Source organism: Calonectris borealis, chromosome 11, assembly GCF_964195595.1.
Source record: "Calonectris borealis chromosome 11, bCalBor7.hap1.2, whole genome shotgun sequence".
NCBI classification, from domain to species: Eukaryota; Metazoa; Chordata; class Aves; order Procellariiformes; family Procellariidae; genus Calonectris; species Calonectris borealis.
The window spans coordinates 18315711-18322102 of NC_134322.1; the positions used below are offsets into that span (position 1 = coordinate 18315711).

The following is a 6392-nucleotide window of genomic DNA, read 5'->3' on the forward strand; positions in this document are numbered from 1 at the left end:
AAAGTGACTTAACAACAAAGATCAATGCTGTAAGAAAGGCCTCTACTCCCATGCCCTGTTCTTAAGACTAGAAGTAATTTATGGAATGACTGAATTGTCAGTCACTCACGCATTTAATGTTTCGACAACACAATAACCTTAGCTTGGTCTGCTGTGCAACACAGAGCAAAGGAATTTGTTCAACAATTTTTTCCAATCAGGAACATAACATCAGCAGAGTTTCGTTCCTGCTAAGGCGCTGAAACATATAAGATAGAAAAATAGAGAAGAATTTTTTCATACAGATTTCCTAATAAGCAATGATTATTTTACCAGTTTCTATGGTACTATCACCATGGCAGCTAGTCATTTTAATCACAGGCATTAGAACACATTTCTGATAACATCATAGCAATAGCTTAGAAATATATTACATCTCCTGGTCATATGCAGCAGTAACAACTTTGTAAATTTCCGTATGACAGAGGTCACTAATGGCATCAGCAGACATCAGGATTAGAAACGTGATATTTCAAGCATCTAATTAAAGAACAAGTTCTCAGTGTTCCTTACTCTAATTCTGAAAACAATAGTGGAAATATACCCATTGTGACAAAAACGAGAATCAAAATTCTTTCACAGCTTGCTCAATTTCTACATGGGTTTTGCCCCTTCTTTGATTAACTAGTCAGCAGATCCTAAGAGAATGTGCAAGTGAAAAAAAATTCACTGTAAAGCACTGAGTATCTGCAAAACACTGACAGATAAAAATGGGTACTTTACCCTTGTATTAAAAAGACTATACTTTGTTCTCTGCACAGGTTAAATGGTATTGAAGCATCGCATACAAGACTGAAATCATGATCAGAGAACAGAACTCAGTCTTCTGACTGATGAAATTTTCAACATACAATGTGAAACATACTAATTCTACTAAATGCATCATGAGTATTTGCCGATATGCTCATTCTGAAAAAAACCTGGAAGTATTCAAAAATACTTTCAGCAATAGCAATTCTCCTTTTCTTCTATAAATTACATAAGAAATTGCATTTTCAAACTATCTTAGAGCAAATTCATACTCTTGTCCTGGGATTTCTGATTTTTTTTTTCAAATTAAAGTGTATTTCAAGAGGCTGAGAGACTCTAAAATATTAAATGAATTTATAAACCCTTTTTAATAAAAGCTAATAAGCAAGTTCAACAATTTCTCTATTTCAAGCCTAAAGCTTTGCCAAGAGTCCATCCAAGAGGTATTAAATAAGATAAGTACTGATAATGTCAATCATATTCTGCAGTAAAACACTACAGCAAAGCACTATGACTAAAAATCGCTGGTATAATCGTATCCTAAAATAGACAGCATTGACCTCAAATAGACGAAGAACAAAAATCTGAAGCAAACTTCAGAGAATGAGACTTGAAATACATCACAATTAGCTTTGTCTCTTCAAACTACTTAAAATCAGAAATACTCATCACAGAAGCAGTTATGCTAGGAGAACCATATAAAAACAGAACTGTAAGTCAAGTCTTTCATATCTCCAGTATCTCCATGCTTGTTAGATTTACAGTTTTACTCCCTTGTTTCAGTAGTTGGGGAAGGACAGCTAAACAAAAAGACTAGAAAATATTTGATGGTGAAATAGTTGTACTGTTACATTTACATGCATATACTAATTAATCTGCCTCTAAAATAAAACCAATGAATTACTATCAAGGATTTGAGGACAGTTCTGCCATCTTATTTGGGGACACTCGACTTCCTCAGTTTTGTGTCATGCTTTGTCGTAGGAAACCAACAATAAATAAATACAGAAAGATGCAATGTAACATCTATGCAATGTTTATATTGCACTTGAACTGGTAAACTTCTACTCTTACATAAGACTACACTGCTGAATTTTCAGACCATCTAAGGAGCCAGGTTAATCTCCCAGATTTTTCATTAGGACAAGACTAATTAATTTGTTCAGAAGGTCCACATACCATTTAGTTCTATGCTTTGGTCTAAATATCTATGAATGCATGGCTGTGCAGTGCATATCAACTATAAATGAGCCGGCAGACTACAAAATCTTCAACAACAACAACAACGTCTTTTCTGCTTCTTTCAGTCCTCAATTTAATAACAATTGCACTTGATATTTTAGGGGCTTGCCATTTCCTTAATTAAAAGTTTATGTTTCATTTTTGCTTAATGTGAGTCCCATGATATTTTACGAAATTCAAGTCAAAAGGAGATTCAGATTTCATGATGTTTTTGGGAATGCAGACTATATTAAACCGAAGGAGACTTCATTAAACACTGTAAGATCTGAGGTCTAGACTATCTGGTGACAAATATTCTGCTAGTTCCCTTAGTTCTTTCCCTCTTTCAACTCCAACTTTCTCTCCAGCAACGCATAACTGTGTGGGAACTCCTTGCCAGTGTTGTTCTCCTCTTATTAAGGCTATAGAAGTTACTGTGCCTAAAGGCAATAGTGAGCTAAATAACAATATCTGACAACAAGATGATATATACGTTTTTTAAGTTCTTATGTGTCTATGCAGTAAATAAAAAATCTAATAAAATACCATTTTTTCCCCAAATAACACAGGTACGATACCAATGAACTCATCCAAGACTCTAAATGATGTGAAAACATCACAGTGATTAGATTTAAAATATACAGTTTTAAATTAAAATTAGATGTTCTATAGACATTACTTAGGCTAACTAAAACATAGATTCCCTAATTTTTTAGTAAGTAACACGAAGGGCAACTATGGCAATGATTAGCACAATGGTTGCATTGGTAAGATCTGAGTCAATCTTCATATGCCTGCATGTATACAGCTCTACAAAATTCCTGACCTGGAGTCCCATTCACTGAAAGTCTCTTCAGTCCCTGGCCTTTTTGCTGAATCTGCCAACTTGACTCTATGGGACTTGGTCCAGGGGCAATGAAAGATGCTGAGATAGGCTTACTATGAAAGGACTAAGTACCTTCCCACCTGCTCATTCCACGCTTACTTGGAGTCTGTAACATCCAGCCATTATCACCCTTGTTTGAATTTGTATTGGTAAACCAAAACCAAAATCTTCTAGATCCCATTTGCAAAAAACTACCTTTTTCAAAAATAGATACATTATGATTAGGCAAATGATCAGTTATTTTTGCACTATACATACAGCAAATTATTAGTCTATTATACCTGATCCCTACCCAGCCTCATACTCTTCAATAGTTGTTACATTATATATGAACTAAGCTGTCCCGAAGATGACTGAGCTTCTTGTAAACTACAAACATAAAAATATAATATCACAAAAGAGCAAGATTCACAGAAACATCATTTTATTCCACATCATACCATCATTTCTGCCGTGTGGGCATACATAGCCCACATTGGTTCTATACTCCACACCACAATCAATGTTACAGCTTTATCAAAAGCATACAGGCTTGTATAGAAAGTATCCCAGAGGAAGGCAGGCATCGATATTCAGCTATATTAGAGATTCAAATGGGGGAACTCTAGCTTGCCCCTGTGTGAGCAGCACATGCACACCTGGGCAAAATTTGGCCTTCATCCATAGAAGGGAGACCACTTAGTCCATTCACACCAACAGCAGAAAACAGAGCCAGATCCAGCCTCAACAGCTACCACACTCATATTTTAATAACAGATTATAAATAACAAAATAACACTTTTCTTAACAACAGCACTTTCAATTCCAGAAGCTTAATATACTTTGCTTTAAATCTGTGCCATAGCAACCTTTTTTAAAGTCAATGTCATCTGTAAGGACTGAGTTAAAATAAAATGTGGGCCAAATTTATCAGACATTAGTTTCCTTTGGATATAGAGCTCAGAACACTGACTGTGTGTCATCCTAGATGTGATTTGAGTTGTATATGTTGCATCCAGCAACATATATATTTTAAACCAGTCCATTGCAAAATACTTGCCCTGATCATCAGTTTCAGGTATTTGTCTGAGACGCTGAAGGTCAAATGAAAAGTGTGAAAGGTTTCTTTCTGTTTACATTAAATTTATATCTGTATGCTAGAAAATGTAGCACTAATTCAGGCCTAGGGAGAGAAGCCTCAAGAGTTTGTCAAAATATGACAGCATTATAGTTGGTCAATTTAAAGGTGCATTTAAGGGACAACAGAAGAGACCATTCCCTCTCGCAGTGTGATGCTATGTATGCCCATGTAGCCATGAGTATCACTGCGTGTGTGATACTGAGCAGTGATGAGGAACTTAATATGACAGAACTACAGCAAAAGTATTCAACAATTTATTTTATTTTCAGCAGTGGCTCACAAGCGGCTCTGCATCTTTGGTTCAGATAGATACTCCAGAAAGAGCTTAGAACAGACATATTCCTACAACCTCCAGGGTAAGCGTAGGGGTAGTGAGCTTTTTAAATTTAGATTATGTAAGGTCGTGTGCCTCACTGCATTATGTTTTATATGTACGTTATATCTCACTGCACTATATTGCACCCTGTGAGCTCCAAATGATCTTTCTTCACATGGATCCTGACGGATTCCCTTTTGTAGCCCTTTCAGATAGAGAACAAATATCACACATACGTCTAATATTTATCGGAATGAGGTCAATCCCCCAAATGTCCTGACAGGGTCCAGGAACCATAGAAGGAGATACCACCTGCCCAAATCGGCCTCGTGGTCGAGCAGCACCGGACCACCCGGCCAGGGAGCAGGCTCCTTTTATCAGATAAAACCGCGGATGCAGGAGCGAAGCTAGGGCGAGAGTCTGCAATGCAGAAGCCCTTCCGGGAGCTCATCAGTGAGCTGGGGGAGACGGGGCGGGGGCAAAGCCGGCAGCCCTGCCCGCAACCCCACCACAAAAACCCGAGGCACGGGGCGGGGGGTGTTTCTAAATGCCCGGCTTTGCCCTTACCGGCTACGGCCGAGGGCTTTGCCCTCCGCACAGCGGGAACTTCTGCAGCCGGGGCGGAGCGGGCAGCTCGCAGGCAAGGACACGGCTGCGGGCCAGGCCCACCTGTGCCACCTGCCGCTGAATGACACCAGCCCATCGCCGCACTGCCCTGCCCCTGCCATGCTCCCAGCCAGGGGGGAGGAGGAGGAGGAGGAGGAGGAGGAGAAGGAGGAGGAGGGAGAAGCAGCTCTTACCTGCTCCCGCTGCTCCTCCCGCAAGCCCTTACTAACCGAGCTCCATCTTCCTCCGGCTGGGGAGGGGGGGAAGGGAGGGGAGTCAACTCAGCCGCTGCCGTCCCCCCAGCTGCCGCTTTCCGTCACCGCTGTCCCCCCGCCCGCGCTGCCCGGCGGAGCGGCCGCCTGTCGCCCGCCCTGCAGACGGCACCGGGAGACGGAAAGCGAGACCCACCTCCCGCCGCCGCCTCCTTCCCATGAAGTCACCGGCCGCAGGGCCCTCCCCTCGGCTGCCCGCAGCGGCCCGGAGAGCCGCGCTCCGCCCCGCCCCGCGCCCGCCCCCGCGGCAGCGGGCCCCGCCGCGCCGAGCCCGCCGGCAGAGCCGCGGCCTGGAGTCCCCTTCCTCCCTCCCCTGCCCTGTTTGCAGGCTTGGCCTCGACGTCCCCAGCCGGAGAAGGTGACGGGAGAAGGAGGCGGCAGCGCACGGGAAGAGGGGCCGCAGCCGCCCCTGCAACACGAGCGCTCCTCCGCCCCAGGATGGTCCCACGGGAGCGGGAGATGGACAGAGTTGCTTCGTTTCTGTATCCATCCTAGCTCTGGAAATGACCGTGCCTAGTTTTGCCCTCTGCAAAGAGGGTATGTTATTCGAAGTTACTGCTTTTCATGTGCCTTCTATTTCCACGTTATTTGCTCAAGGAATGACAGCAAAGTTTACTTCAGCCTACAGCAACTCTTCAAATAACCTGGTTGCAGCTACTTCAGTATGCACATAGGTGTATTCCATCTCACTTAGTTAAAACTACCTCCCCCACACCAAAGCAGTCTTTCACTTCCACTCTTCCAGTAACACTAGAGTTGAAAAAGAAATGGATTAAAGAATACACCTCTAGAACTGAGCATTCCCTTCTTCCACTTACTATGACAGAATAGAGACACGCAAGACCAAGAACTAGTCAAAATATGTGGAATAGAAGCAAAAAAAAAAAAATCATCACAGGTACAGGAACACACCTGTCCAAGAAAAGCCTCCTTATCTAGAAACACTGAGAATTCTCACCTGAAATCAGCCTACTACAGATGGACATGCAATCAGTGACAGACATAGCAACACTAAATCTTTAAGGAAACACCAGATGTAAACAAAATGTCATAATACGTTCTGCACCAACACAGCACATCTGGAGAAGTACATCTGGTGATGAGTGAAGACAGTTTTGCAGATATGCATTTTCATATCATAAGCGAGTGAGGTTTGATGGTTAGGGAAGAAAAACAGATCAG

The 6392-nt window shown here is 42.1% G+C and overlaps 1 protein-coding gene across 6 annotated transcripts in view; it reads right to left on the minus strand.

The window, feature by feature from the left end:
• Positions 1 to 5376, minus strand: part of OTUD7A (OTU deubiquitinase 7A) — a 149198-nt gene extending 143822 nt beyond the window's left edge. The window contains exon 1 of one of the 6 annotated variants that reach the window (XM_075160270.1): positions 5133 to 5376. The gene's annotated coding sequence lies outside the window, so the exon portion shown is untranslated. The remainder of the gene's footprint in view (positions 1 to 5132) is intronic. The other 5 variants (XM_075160272.1, XM_075160277.1, XM_075160269.1 and 2 more) reach the window with 5 other exon arrangements.
• Positions 5377 to 6392: the final 1016 nt, after the last annotated feature.